General features: G+C 39.6%; 1 pseudogene; it reads left to right on the forward strand.

The window, feature by feature from the left end:
• The first annotated feature begins 2505 nt into the window (after positions 1-2505).
• LOC119054295 (uncharacterized) lies at positions 2506-2606 on the forward strand (annotated as a pseudogene).
• The last annotated feature ends 13168 nt before the right edge of the window (positions 2607-15774 follow it).

The following is a 15774-nucleotide window of genomic DNA, read 5'->3' on the forward strand; positions in this document are numbered from 1 at the left end:
ACTTTTCAAGTGTTTTGACATAACTGCTGTCACATATCTTATGAGAACTCTATTCAATACATAAAATAGATTTTTAGCATTATAAAAGCACCCAAAAAACCCACAAATGCTAAATCCCTTAAGAAAAATGTGCTAAGCAATTTTAAACACTTAACAAGATGGAGTTCCTTGGGGGAAAGTATGTCAACCCTCTCCCTGTGGCAATTACTTGCCTTTGTACTGAAGCCTTGCCTCATTTTTGAGTCACCAAAAGGAAAATAAGAAATTAAAGATGTAGTGAGTTACAAAATACAAACTATAATAGAATATATGTGAGGAATATTTTAAGATAATGAAATAATAACCCTTACCTTTGTCAGAAAGGAATGATGGGGACCATGGAGAATAGAATTATGTAGGGCCCTGAGTCCAAATGGCACAGTATAACTATTAGAGGTCATGGAAAAAAATTAACTGATTAAAAAAATACCAGAGAAAAAGAAGATTTGAGCTTATTTTAAAGCTTTCATAAAGCATATGCAAGCCAAATATCGGGAAGTGTGTGGAAAAGATTTATGTGGCATAAAGAATTACATGAATTGTATTATTAGAAAAATGTAAATGTACTCTCTATTGGAATTACTATAGCTGCTTAGCTAGTCACTTTTCTCAGACATTAACCCTCCAAAGTGAAAGCGAATATTTGACTCGCCTTAGAGCTCTAGCCCATCTACGTACAGTACATCCCCGAAAACCTCAGCAGGAGTGAGACTCGGCCTTTCCTAAGAAACTCAGATTTTGACATCACATGGATAGCTCCTCTACTTTGTAGGTCACAGAAAGCTAAGGGCAAAATCCTCCAAGTAATTTGGTTTAACTTGTCAGCATCAGCTGCTTCCTTAAAATATATTCTCTGTTCTTCTTTACACTAATATATTTTAAACAGGGTTTATTTATTTCCCTGGAAAGCATAGCTCAGGCTTTTCGGATCTAACAGTTTTTACACTATTCTTAATATTGGGTATAATTATTCTTTTCTTATGTGTTAATCTATATTGAAAAATTCAACATCTTCCAGTTGAACAACATCATACAAATATGGCCATCTTAATGCTTGGTGCGTCAATCCAAATATTTACCAGTTCAAAATAGACTGACAGTTACAAATAATTCTTCTAGGTGTTTTCTAATCTTGAAGCATGTTACCAGAACAATCCTGCTAAGGCAATTTCACTTCTTTAAAAAAAAAAGATATTTTCTGAAGTCAAGAAGTCTATCATTTGGGATTGGCTATTGAAAGACCTCTGACTCTAAGTTGTATGAACATAAAAGCTCAGGAAAATATTCAATGTCGACACAAGGCACAGAACAGCAATGAATTGCCAGTGACACTTATCATTGGCAAAACTGAAATAAAGTTATTTTAACCAATGTGTAAAAAAACTTGTTATAAAAAATGGAAAGTAAATGAAACTTGTCCCCTACCTCATTTCAATAGCAAAGTTTATTTTGAAATAGATCATTTCCTGTGTTGGAAAAACTGCAACTACAAAGTTCCTAAAAGAAAACACAGAATCAACTTTTAGTATTCTAACCATAGAAGTAAAAGATGATCAACTGGACTTAACCTTAATTTTAAAAAGATTTAAATGAAAAAATATCTTAATACATATATCTGATGAAGAACTTGTATCCAGAATATATAAAAACTCCTTTGAATCAACAATAAAAATAAAATTCAGACAAAAGATGGAACTCCATCTTGTTAAAAATAAAATTCTTTTGTCTGAAAACAGATAAAAGACTTTAACAAACCTTCACAGAAGATATGCCGATAGTCAATAAGCATATACAAAGGAGTTCAATCAACCTCCTTAGTCAACAGGAAACAGAGCGAGGTTTCCACAGCCACTAGAATGGTTACAATGGAAAAGAGTGACTGTACCAAACACATGCCAGGATGAAAACATCTAAAATTCTCCTGCATTGCTGACAGGGGCCATCAAGCTGTACAATCACTTTTGAGAGCTACATGTCAGTTTCTTCAAAAGTTAAATCTGCATCTACCCTATGACCCAGCAATCCTCCTCTTAGGTATCTATTCAAAAGTAACTAAATGAAAAACATGTGTTCACAAAAAGTCACATTCATAATAGCCCCAAACTGGAAATAACACAAATATTTATCAACAGAACAGATTTTTTTAATGTAGTAACTTCATGCAACAGAACACAGCTATTTGCAATAACATGGATGAATCTCAAGAATACCTACTATATGATTTCATCTATATGAAATCCAGAAAATAGGCACAGTTAGATCAGAACACTAGCTTCTGTGGGGTAGGGAGTAAGTAAAGAGGCACACTATACCTTTCTGGGTAATTGAAATGTTCTCTATCTTTTTTAGTGTGGCAGTCACATGAGTGCACACAATTGTTAAAACTTGTGTAATCAAGTACTTAAGATCTTTGGATTTATATTATATAAGTTGGACCTCAAAATATTTTTAAAACTTCAACACCGAATTGCTTCTCAGCCTTTTGGCAAAGATCAAATGTAGTATCTGTTCTTATCAGTTTGAAAATTCAACACCGGATAGTTCTGTCCAGGAAAAGTCCAGCCATTGTTAATATAACGAGAGCAGTTTGCACGACATCAATGCAACCTGACAGCCTAATGGACTGGAGTGCACATGCACGAACAATGATGACTTCACTGCATTAGTCAGTGGAGGCAGTGGACTCCTTCGAGTGAGCATGTGCACTGTGTGGCCGTCACATTCAAAATGACTGAGTAGAGCAATGAGCCTGCATTAGATTTTGTGTTAAGCTTGAACTTTCCTCTGCAGAAACTATTCAGATAATTCAGAAGGCTGCAGCTGTGGGCAACTGGTGATTGACAGCTTCATCACAACAAAACACCCTGTTATACATCACGTCTTGTACAGAGTTTTTTGGCAAAACATTAAATCACCCAGATGACTCCACTCCCCTACAGCCTAGATTTGATGCCCTGCAACTTCTGGCTTTTCCTAAAACTAAAATCACCTTCAAAAGGGAAGAGATTTCAGACCATCATACTATTCAGGAAAATAAAATGGGGCAGCTAACTAACAGTGATTGGGAGAACTGTGTGAGGTCCCAAGGTGCCTATTTTGAAGGGGACTGAGGTGTCATTGTCCTATGTACAGCGTTTCTTGTATCTGTTATCTTCTTCAATAAATGTCTCTTTTTAATACTATGGCTTGGTACCTTCTGGACAGACCTCATATATTCCTACTGGTAAGATAAATTAATGCAAAAGTATAGGCAGTCAACTTGATCATTTTAAAAGCCTTAAAAATGTGAAAGGACTTTGATCCAAGTAATTCTATTTACAGTAATCTTTCATCATATATGCACATATAACATATACATACATATGTGTGTTTATGTACATGTGTATATATAAAATATATATGCACCTAAATATCTATAGCATTAGAACTTGCATTCTATTATTATATATAACATTAAAAATAAAGCAACCTACATGCCCCATGATAAGAGCTTAGTTAAATAATGTTATATCTGTACCATGGATATTTTTCAGCCATTAAAATAGTTAATGGTAAATAAAAGTCTCTTTCAACATGATATTTAATGAATAAAATAACTTGTTAATTAGTACATACGATATGGATATGAATTCGGCTGCTTCGACAATAACAGTATTTAAACAAAATGGAAGGTGTCTTTTTCCTCCCTGTAACAGTTGCTGTTTAGTCTTGGCAGGCAGGCCGCTCTGCTCTCTGTGGTAAAGCAGAGTTCCGATCTCTCCATCCAGGCGTTCTACCGTCCCTACGGTATTTTCTTCCACACGATTAGAGGACAATTGTGCAACCCAGAAGAGGACCCTTCCTTGACCACGCTGGCACCACATCTTGGGCTTCCAGCCTCCAGAGCTATGAGAAATAAACTTCTGCTGTTTATAAGTCACCCAGGCTGTGGTGTTCTGCTGGAGCAGCCCGAGCTAAGACACTGGGCACGACCAGGTTCTGACTGGTGGGAGAGGAGGGGTGGTGTGTACAACTCACAATTCACACCCTTGAAAGGGAGCTGCCTACCTCCCACTTCTGCTTTTACCCTTTCTGTGGAATGAAATGCAGACGTGGGGAAGTAGGTTGATGTAACGTAATGTAGAGTTCAGAGAAGAAGTGTATGTGTACATTTAGTTGATTTTCAAGAAACATACCAAAATATCAGTGGGAAAGGAAAAGTCTTTTCAATAAATGGAGCTGGAACAATAAAAGGAACTACGGAAAACGTGAACCTCAACCTCTGCATCACAACACACACAAAAAATTAATTTGTGAGGGGTTGAAACCTGAATGTATAAGTTGAAATGATAAGGCTTCCAGTAGAAAATTCAGGAGAATATCTTTACAACCTTGGGTAAAAGTTCTAAATAAATAGATACTTCACTGAAGATGTGTAAATGGGCAATAAATACATAAGAAGATGCCCAGCATCACCAGCCAGCAGAGAAATGTAAATTAAAATTACAGCTATCATGCCATGCCACACCTAGTAGAATAGTGTGAATTTAAAAAATCTGACAACATTGAAATGTTTGCAAAGAAATGGAGTGTTACACATTAAACAACATACATGTGGGTGAAAAAATAAATGTGCAATCACTTTATAAAACTGCTGCTGAGCAGTTTATTATACCATCAAACATATATACTCACCCTATGACCCAGCAATTCCACTCCTAAGTATTCACCCAAGAGAAATGAAAGCATATAACCACAAAAATGTACATAACAACTTTATTCGTGATAGTCAAAAACAACCAAAATGTCATTGGTAGGAAAATAAATAAACTAATTCTAGTGTATTCAAAAAATGGAACATTACTCAGCAATTAAAAAGTGGAGGATATAGGAATAAAGAGCCATAACCGACTAGACTACTGAAGTAGTAACAACAACATGAACGGGTTTTTAGAATTATAGTGAAGGAAAGAAGCCAGACACCAAGGAACCCATAATGTCTAAGTCCATTTGCATGAAGCCAAAGAACAAATGACACTAACGTATGGTGATAGAGTCTGAATGGTACAGCCTGCGGAGGCCGAAGGGAACATTCTAGGGAGATAGGAATGTTTATGAGTGGTAGCCTAGTGACATGGATGTACACATTTCTCTAAAACCCATCAAATTATACACTTAATAGTTGTCTATTTCAACTTTACCTCAATAAAATTTACCTCAATATGCAAATTTACCTCAATAAAAAGCAATCTTTATATGCAAATTTACCTCAATAATAAGTAATCTTTACAGTAGGCTTAATGAAAGCCTGCCAGAAATTAGGCTTATATGCAAATTTACCTCAATAAAAAGTAATCTTTACAGTAGGCTTAATGAAATTTAGACAGTGAGTAAAATTAAATGTATATACACAAATTACCTCTTCACCCTAGAAGTCAAGTTTTGCTAATTTTTTTTTTACCTTTGTAAGTCACCCTGCTATCGAACATCCTCATGAACAAAAAATAAAATCATACAGATCATTGGCCCAATTCCCCAACCTAAAACTTCTCTATTGAAGACTTTATTTATTTTAAAACTCTTAAGACATTGTAAACCTTCCTCCCAAAAATGATGGACCAATTTATACTCTCATCTACAATGTATTAAAATACTTTCATTTTCATACATTTAATACATTTCCCACCCCTAGCCAATAGTACGTATTGTCATTTTGTAAACATTTAACAATATGTAGCCACTAAACACTAACAATAAGAATTTCCAAAGCTCGCATAACAATTATATATTCTAGGAACACACACACACACACATATATTCTAGGAACACACACACACATATATTCTAGGAACACACACACATATATATATATATATATATATATATATATATATTCTAGGAACACTTCGAATGAATTTATCTGTATCAATGCCCATTTAACACACAAAACAACCTTGCTACAGGTACTGCTACTGAAGCAGGATAGTAGAAGTGAGGAATATTCCTGGGCAAGTGGACCGGGGAAACTGAGTCAAGAAAATTAAACAGGCCAAATAACTTGAGCAACTTACAGCCAGCTGCCAAATCACAAAAATTTATCCCCCTAACCAAGGACACTTGAGAGCAAATAGTTTATGCCTCTCCTCCCTGACCAGAGAAAACACAGCTTGAATCTCCCTGGTCTGGAAGATAGAGAACAGAGACCCAATTAATGTCATTTGTGCCAACTAAACCCAAGGACAGATGAAGTCAGGGGAACAAATAACAAAAACCCCATTAAAAGCCAGACAGACTCAAGATAAAAGTAAAACAGTACAGCAGACCAAGGAATATCCCTCAAACCCCCTTATGCATTCATTTTGCCACATCAGCAGACTAAAAATACACCTGGAAAGCTGATGAATACTCTGCTGAACCCCTCCCCTAAGATTCTCAGCCACAAGAAAAAGATCAAAAGCTCTCCCAAGGCAAAGGCAAAGACAAAGACTCCGTGCAGGCTCGCACTAGAATGGACCCATGCCTCTTCTCGGGCATGAGCTTTTTATTTCCTCCTAAAGTCTAAGGGTCCCAAAGGAGACTCGAAGCCAGGGGAGCGGTGGGCAGCAGCCGCCTGACCCTGGCTTCCCTCCAGTCCCATCTCCAGGGCCCCCCTTTTCTCCAGCTTCCCAGTGAGCTAACTGCAGCCCCGCCTTGCTCGCACCTTTCCTATCACTTTTCTAGAGAGCCAAGCAGAGCACCACCTCAGCTCTCTCCTGTTGCTTCTTCTACCCTCTCTCTCCTTTATCACTGTCCCCAGCCTTACTGAACCTGCTTTCAAAGTCACCTGGACTCATGCTGTGAGGTCTTTCCTTCATGAAGTCCAGAGCCCAGACAGGCAGACTGGCTCCACGTGTGTGTGCCCGTCCAGTAACATGGCTGTGACCTCGTGTGACAGAGAGATGGGGGAAGTGAAGCCCAGAAAGGTGAAGGCACTTGCCCAAAGTTACCCAGTTCATGCGTTTTAGACCCAGGTCTTCACACTCGGGAAGCAATTCTACTTCCAGAGTTTGTGCTCTTCATTCACTATATTTTTTCTCATTGTTTTCTAAATATCCAATGATTTGATTATTGGTGTGGTGGAGCTTTCTCTCACGGTATGGACTTTTTCCTTTTTGTTTTATTTGTAATTATGTTTGACATTCAATTATTATGTTGTATTAGTTTCAGGTGTACAGCATATGGTTATACAACCATAAGTCTACAAAGTGGTCCCCCCACATTTCAGGTGCCCACCTGGCGCCACACGTAGTTATTACAATACCATTCTATATTCCCCGTGCTGTACTCTGCATTCTGTAACTATTTTGTGACTACGCTTTGTAATTCTTAATCTCTTTACCTTTTACCCAGACCCCCAATCCCCTCCCTGACCTTTTCTTTTATGAATCGCCTTTTTGTGTTTGTGTTTTGTGTTCATTTTCACAGTGGGTATTTATTAGGGTTTTTTAATGGGTTTTTAAGAATCTTTAGAAATTAAGGACATTCACCCTTTGTAAGTCTTATCTATTAACATATTTCCCCAGGATAGTTTTCTTTTGTCACTTTATTTTTCCATAATTTTCACATTATTTTAAAACTTTCAAAATGTGTAATTTTTTCCATGTCAAATGCTGTCTATGAGGTCTTAACAGATCAGTAAAATACTAATGCATTCTGTAACCAACTTGTCTCTAAAACTACTTTAGATTTTAAAATCAATTTTAAATTTTAGATAAGTTTAGGGTAGGTGTATGTATCTGAACTCTAACAAAAATAGAATAAACTCCCTAATGGCTGAATCTTCCTTTCTAATTGCCCTTCATCTGATATGTCATATACATAGGCAAACCATATCACTTGCAATAATTCAATACAGAGGAAGAATGACAATATGTATTCCCCTCTCAGGAACAGAAGCACCACCCACTGTACCAGCCAATGAGCTAAGTGTAATCCTCAACTCCTCTCTTTCTTTGTATCCAAAGTCCAATCTAGCCATCAAGCCCTCCGAGACATGTCTCTCAGACCTTCACTTCCCTCCTTCCCCATCACTACCATCCCCACTGCAGCCACGGTCATTCACTCCCACTTCCAGCTATCACCACAGCCCTGGCGTCATCTCTATTCCCCACCCGGCAACCAGAGTGACCCTTTTACAACGTGCATAACATGGCCTTTTCCCCTGCTTAAAACTTCTCATGACTTTCCAATCACAATTAAAACAAAAGGCAACTCCCTTCTTAGCTCACAAAGTCCTGGGCGGTCTTCCCCTTGGTTTCCTCTCCATCCACAACGTGGGCTACTCTCTCTCATACACTGCACTCGGCCACAAAACTCTTGCTCACGCTCCTCCAACACACTGAAGTTCGGCACCTTAGGTCTTTGGCATAACTTCCCTAGAATTAAATGCTCTCCACCCACCTCCCCCGCTCCCTCCCATCTTTGCATTGTTGGCAAGTTACTATGTCAGAATTCTTCCTTGGCCATCAGTCACTCCATATGATGTCACCCTGTTTAATTCTCAGCACACTGCTTGTCTCTCTCTGATATTTTTGTTTGTGTTCACTATGTACTTGCATATTTTCTGTCCGCTCTCACTGAAATGTAAGCTCCGTGTACTTAACCCTTGTCTACCTTGTTAATACTACATGTGCAGCACCAATAACTGTGCTAATACAAAGCTGGCCCTCACCAACTATTTATTAAAAGGAGGAATCATGAGGGATCTAGAAATTATCTAATAGTAACGCATAAAAAACTAGATTGCTGTTCAATACACAAAAGATAACTTTTAGAATATTAGAACTACCCCAAAACAAATGTCTCATCTCTAAAGCAGTATTCAAAAAGAGATTAAACAACCACTTATTTTAAAAGCTAGACAACTTCGTTCCGGCAAACATGCCAACCTCCCATCTCCCTCCTGGAACACTGCTGACATTTGCTACCGTGAACTTCTGCTCATTCTTCATTCTCGGGCCCGCATGCCCTCACTCTCTCGGCTGCCAGATGCCCTCCATCCTTGTCATGCTTTTTGAACTTGACCTACAGTTTTGGCCTTCCTATCTCCTTGGAAAAAATTGTGTTCTTTAGGAATTAAACACAAAAGCACTAGCAGAGAACAGCTACAGATAGCAAAACATGAAACTGCCATCAGCGCTCACGGACAACTCACAGGTGCTCTAACACTCACAGTCCCCAGGTCCTGTGCCTCCTCAGAACTCCTATTACACAAGAAAGCACATCTCTAACAGCTTTATTCACATCCCAGACCCTGAACATCCATGACAAACATTTTAAAATGTCATTGCAACACATAATTTCCCCGATAAATGCAGAGCGAGTGTAATTGAAAATTTTCACCTGACCCCTTCCAAGGTATACAGATTCTGTAGGGAAACAAACAAAATAATTTAAAATGTTATTAATGTAAGTTCTGTGATTAATGTTAAGTCCTATTCTATGTATACCTCAGCAAAAATGGCAAAGGATTACATTTCATGATTTCCAGGGTCACTAAGAAATAGTAAAAGCCACAAATATTAAAGCCAATAATGCCAAGGATTTCTCTTCTGTGCATCTTATTCAAAGATGCATTTTTATACCTCCACGCCATGCTTTTTAAATTATCGAGCAGCACCATATGAAACAATAACTAGATTACACACCATTTACTTGACAACTATGCATGCCTGCTCTTTTAAATCTAATAATTCAGTTCTTCCAGAAAATGTATAATTTAACAAAAATTCACTCAGAACAGGTTTAAAAATGCACTGTTCTTCACCAGCACATCAGCCCAAGCACCGGTTGTGGGAGACAAGACGCAGATTCTTCCAGCTCTCAGGGTTCAGTACAGTCTGATGCAGTGAAAGAGTCTGAAGTCAGTTCTTTTGTAAAGGAGCCTCTAGGAATATTTTAATGTCCTTGGCCATGTTTTTCAATGTGAAGAGTTTACATGTCCACAGATACATTTCAGTCCACTTCTAATTTGTTTCTGATGCACTGTACATGCATACATCAGCAAGCACATATGGAGTGACTTATTTGTATATATTTGTCATTAAATGTATACCCTTCTGCACTTGCAAAGTGAAGCGTTTTTACAAGTAGGCAGCTTGTTTACACTTATACCCCACTCCATTACATCCAAGATCCTTTATTTCAAAGACACAAATGAGCACCCAAAGCCCTTTCTTTCCTATCAGGATAATAAGGATACAGGTGGAATCAAACTGGGAGAAACTCTCTAGTCTGGGCATTAATACAAAGGACAGGATGCTGGTAAAATCCACCCATACTAGAGTAGTTCACTGACATGTTGGTATTCTCCACTAGAGCTGGTAGATTTCAGTAAGGAACAGGCCTGAAAATAACATTATACACTTTGATGAAGTCCTATTTGTTTATTTTTTCCTTTATGTCCCTTGCTCTAGGGGACATATTGGTGAAAATATTGCTATGTGGGATATATGAGATTTTCCTGCCTATGTTCTCCTCTAGGACCTTTATGGTATTATGACTTATATCTAAGTCTTTTATCCACCTTGAGTCTATTTTTGTGTATTGTATAAGTTGGTGATGAAGTTTCTTTTTTTTTGCATGTACCTCTCCAGATCTTTCAATACCATTTGCTGAAGAGGGTATTTTTACTCCATTTTGTGCTGCTGCCCCCTTTGTCAAATATTAACTGACCATAGAGACTCGAGATTATCTCTGGGCTCTCTATTCTGTTCCATTGATCTATGTGTCTGTTCTTATGCCAGTCCCAGACTATTGTGATTGCCATGGCCTTGTAATATAGTTTGATATCAGGTATTGTGATCTCTCCAACTTTGTTCTTCTTTCTCAAAATTGCTGCAGCTCTTTGAGGTTGTTTATAGTTCCATATAAATTTTTGAAATGTTTGTTCTATATCTGTGAAATATGTCATTGGTATCTAATAGGGATTGTGTTGAATCTATAAATTGCTTTTTACAACAGCCAAGTGTTGGAAGTAACCTAAATGCCCATCTTTAAATGAATGGATCAAAAACTGTGGTACATTTACACAATGGAATAGTACACAGCAGAAAGAAAGAAGGAGCTCCTACACTTCTCCACAGCATGGATGAAACTGGAGAGCATTCTGCTAAGTGAAATAAGCCAGGCAGTGAAAGACAAATACCATATGATCTCACCTATAAGCAGAACCTGATCAATAAAATGAACAAGCAAGCAAAATATAAACAGAGACATTGAAATAAAGAACAGACTGACAATAACCAGAGAGGAGGTGGGAGGGGATAAAGGGGGAAAACAGGGGAAAGGAAGTCAAGGAACATGTATAAAGGACACATGGACAAAGCCAAAGGGGAGTAGAATCATCAGTAGCGGGCAGGGATGGGGGGGCAGCAGGGGAAATAGAGACAACTATACTTGGAAAACAACAAAAAAAATATCATACCAAATGAACTTGCTAAACTACTAAACACAGTATGTGTTATAGTTTACACAGGAACCACCGGTGTTGGGCCCCGCCCTGCCCCTGGACATGGCCGGTCAGTGTGTGACGGCTCCCTCTCTGCCTGTGTTCTCTTCTCATTTGGTCACCTTGTGTGGACTGCAGCTTACTGTCACGGTCCCGTTATGCTTATTCTGCGCCTCTTCACTGCATTCCTCGGGCTTTCCTGCTGACCTTCACCTCCTCCCCTAATTTCTGGTCTTGCACCCTTTTCTCTCTTCTGCATTTGCTCAGTGTAGGCATTGTACTTGGCTGCCACTGGCCCTTTCAGGGTGAAAACACTTGGCCTTCCAGTGAACTTCCTGGAAAGTCCTTCACCTGCTCAATCTGAATATCTATAGAGAATAATCCAAGGCCACTTTTTTCTAATATTTCACCATCCATCAGAGAATAACTTTGTGAGTGTGAGGGAGACTCTTTAGAACAAGGTAATGACTACCCTTCCAACTCATGGCATCTCCAACAGCTGGTTTTATTATCTCAGTATTTGCTAAGGTAAGAGCTCAACTGAAAGGGCCCAGATGTACACAAAGAGTGAATCTTTAATGGCATAATGCTGGTGTCACACAGCCGAGGGGAATGAGTTCAGGACATTTAGGAAAGATTTCACGCATTGGGCCATCCTGTGCACATTTCCACTGAAATGTCCTCCCCCTTATAGCGCTCCATCAGACACTACCCATCCTCCAAGGTCCGATTAGTCCAAACTGCCTGAGAGCCCATGAGAACTTCCCATCCAGCCCTCACAGACCCAGCCACACATTAGAAAATGCCTCTGTGACTACCTCCAGCACTTCAGGGCCCCTCCTGCCTTTTATTCCCATCCTGCTTGATCTGCTTCCCACAACACAATTACTAATCTCTCTTCCCAGTTACATTAAATTATCACGTTTGTAGTGACATACTTGGCTCTCAATTCTGAGCTCAGCCCTGAATTGTTTAACATACTTCCCCTGACTCCATATTCTCAGGCTCTACTTTTCGGCCTCGTGGCCACACTCAATTCTACTTAATACCAAAGATAAGAAAACAAATAAAAATCAAAACACATGCTCTGTGAGGACATGTTTGCCAGACACTGGCCTCTTAATATAGACTGACCAACCCAAGTTTCTGCCACCTGCCACCATCAAAGTAAAACCAATAGCATCCACTTTCCCTCACTCATTGGCAAATTTGGTCTATCACCTTTGAGTCTGTATCTGGCTGCAAAGCTTTCATTCTGAATAGTCCTATTTCTACCCCTGCAGTCCTTCAGACTGGCTCTCACGGTATACTCCTCGGTCTAGGAGCCTCACATTTCTCGGACACACGTTCTCCAAATCCCATGTCACTCCAGGTTGGATCTATCTGCCCTGACCTTGTTTTCACAAGTAGTGATTCTGGAGGTGAAGAAAGGAACGCTGCATGATTTTTATTTCATTTTAAAATGTCAATTAGTTTTGTAATAACATTTGGTTCATTTGGGGAGCTGAGAATCACTGAACTTAAACCCAGGCTTACTTACAAAAAAAAGATGAGCCCAGCGAGAGCTGAGATGCCATAGACTTTATACCGTGCCTCTCCAGACAGGAACGTAAAACTGTTAATGGCCATACATCTCCTGAAACATGGCATGTGAAATTTATTTCCATTGAAAAATATATACAACATCTTCCAAAGCAGTAAGAATTATGTGCGGATTATACAGTCTGAAATAAAGGCATCGATTAGCTGGCCTTCAACCGCATGCAGGTCTGCAGCTTAAAGATTCTTATGTTTCACCATCTCATAAATTTCCTTCACTTTCTCTCATCTTTAGTTTTATTTTTATACAAAAAAAGTGAAATTATGCTACTTTCCAGTCAATAAGTGGTCACCAGCTGAAATTCAGCCAATTCTGACAACTTTGAACTTGCATCTCATTAAAAAAGAAATGTCCTGGTGCTGAATGCCAGTTCCCTAGGTAACCAAACTGTACTTCACAGACGAACTGGGTGGTCAGGAGAACGCATAACACATCCATACATCAAACCAAACAAAAGGCAATTTTCTTCATTTGTTAAAATAGATTTGACCAAGTGTTTTTACGCGACAGCAGATGGTAGCTACATTAATATTTATGTCGGGTGTGGTAAGACAGGCTCTGAGGAAAAGGACTTTAGATTGAAGATTCATCCTTGGAAGTAGGTAACGATCAGTGTAAAATGAGCACAGGCTCCCAAATCTGAGTGTGAATCCCTGCCCTGCCAGCCCACAGCTATTGGATCTTCGGTATGTCTCATGCTCTCTGCACCTCAATTTCCCCATGAATTAGAGCTAAACTATAAGGACTATCATAGAATTATATGAGATAAAGCTTGTGGATCAAAATTATAGCTACCATTTTCTGGCAGGCTCACCCTGAGTTACGCATGCACTACAACTTAATAGTGTAAGTATAGGCACCATCATCGTACAAAGAAAATAAGATACTAAGCACTTAAATAACTTGTCCATACCACACGACTAGTGAGCGGCAGACGTGTAATTCAAACCCAAGACTGTTAGATCTCAAAGTCAGCGCTGTAGACTGCTCCATTGTCCTGTAAGTAGGAGAGTGCCTGAGTCACACGAGGCACTCAACAATGCTCTCCTTATTAATTAACACTGTACATGCCAGGGGCGCCCTGCGGGCTTCCAGGTTGCACAGCACGGGGAGCTGGTCACAGTGGAGTCCGTGTGCCTAGCACACTGAAGAGCCGTGCCGCGCACAGACAGATTGTCTGTTCACCACTGGCACTATTTACATGGGTCTCTCCAATCTAGAAAAAAGAGATGGAAATCGATTCAAAGAGGGTTTCTACTTGTAGTGGGTCTATGATATTTTGGCTTTCCCAGCAGCTTCTGAACAGCTTTCATGTGTTTGAGGAAGGCCCTAAATTATGACTCTCGCCTCTCAAAGGTAGAATTCAAAAGTCCTTTCCCTGGTCCTCCTTGCTCAGGCAGTCTGAGTAAAAATACACATACGTGCATGCGCGTCTGAGACCTTGACTAAACCAATCAAGGTCATCTATATTTCTTTTCATAAATGATCAATGTGGGGCACAGCATCTGACTCTCTCATTGTTTACTTCATCCCCAGTGTTTGATTTTCACTTTTGCCACCTCCTTATTACACAGTCCCTCTGTCATGTCAGATCATGGCAAGAAGATGGTCATCTATGAACCAGAAAGTGAGGCCCTCACCTGCCACCAAATCTGCCAGGGCAGTGCTGTTGGGCTTCCCAGCTTCCAGAAGTGTGAGAAATAAACTGCATTGTTCCTGAGCCACCCAGTCTACAGTATTTTTGTTACGGAAGCCTGAACAAGACTAAGGCACGCCCATGCCTCAAAGCTGTATTTCATTTGACAAGCACTCCTTAGGGAACAAAAATGGAAATTTAGTAACAACTTTTGTTCATCTTCTTTTCCCTTTTAAACAATATATTTTGATTTTTAATGTAATCTTTCAAGTAGCGAAGCTTCCTTTCTATCTTGAACTATTTTCCTTAGTTCAACTATCTCTTCTGTTTCATTAAAACTCTCAACTGGGCATCCCCAAAGGCTCTTTGCAACGTAAATTAATCCCTGTGGGCTCAAGCATAATCATCTGGTAACAGAGCAGTAGTGAGAATATAACCTGCCCTGGGTATCAGGAATTGCACAGGCCAACCCAGCTGTAACCATTATTTACACGGACGCACCCTTCTACAGAACCTTAACCCCTTCTGCTCTGCCAGAAGCCCTACTGGCCTACTGATTGTTAAGTGTGTGATACCATCAACACCCCCATTCACGCTCTGTAGGTTAGGCCAGTTGGCCTCCCCAGTGACCTGTAAATACCAGCTGACCACTCCTACCTGTGTCCATGCAGGTGCCAGTGCAGAATCTGCCCATCTATTCCATCTCGCAAACTTCAGAAAAACACCCCTGCTTCTCTTCTTCCTCCAGCTCTGGAACTCATTAATAGAGTGAACTCTTGTAATTACTCGATCTCTGTGAACATTAGTTTTTATCTGTAATATGCAATCTGAGAGCGACAGAACCTACTTCGAGAGCTGTCCTGAGGGTTAAATGAGATAAGATATGTAAAGTGCCTTGCCTAGTGCCTGGTACATGTCAAAACCCAACAGAAATGGTTTCCTGCCCTTCCCGCGCCCTCCCCCTTCTCCTACTCCTACTCCAGCCCCTACAGGTCTCTTCTCCCCCTGAGCTCCTCTACTAGAGTGATTTAT

This window comes from Artibeus jamaicensis, unplaced genomic scaffold (genome assembly GCF_021234435.1).
Source record: "Artibeus jamaicensis isolate MK-2021 breed Jamaican fruit bat unplaced genomic scaffold, CSHL_Jam_final contig_76, whole genome shotgun sequence".
NCBI lineage: Eukaryota > Metazoa > Chordata > Mammalia > Chiroptera > Phyllostomidae > Artibeus > Artibeus jamaicensis.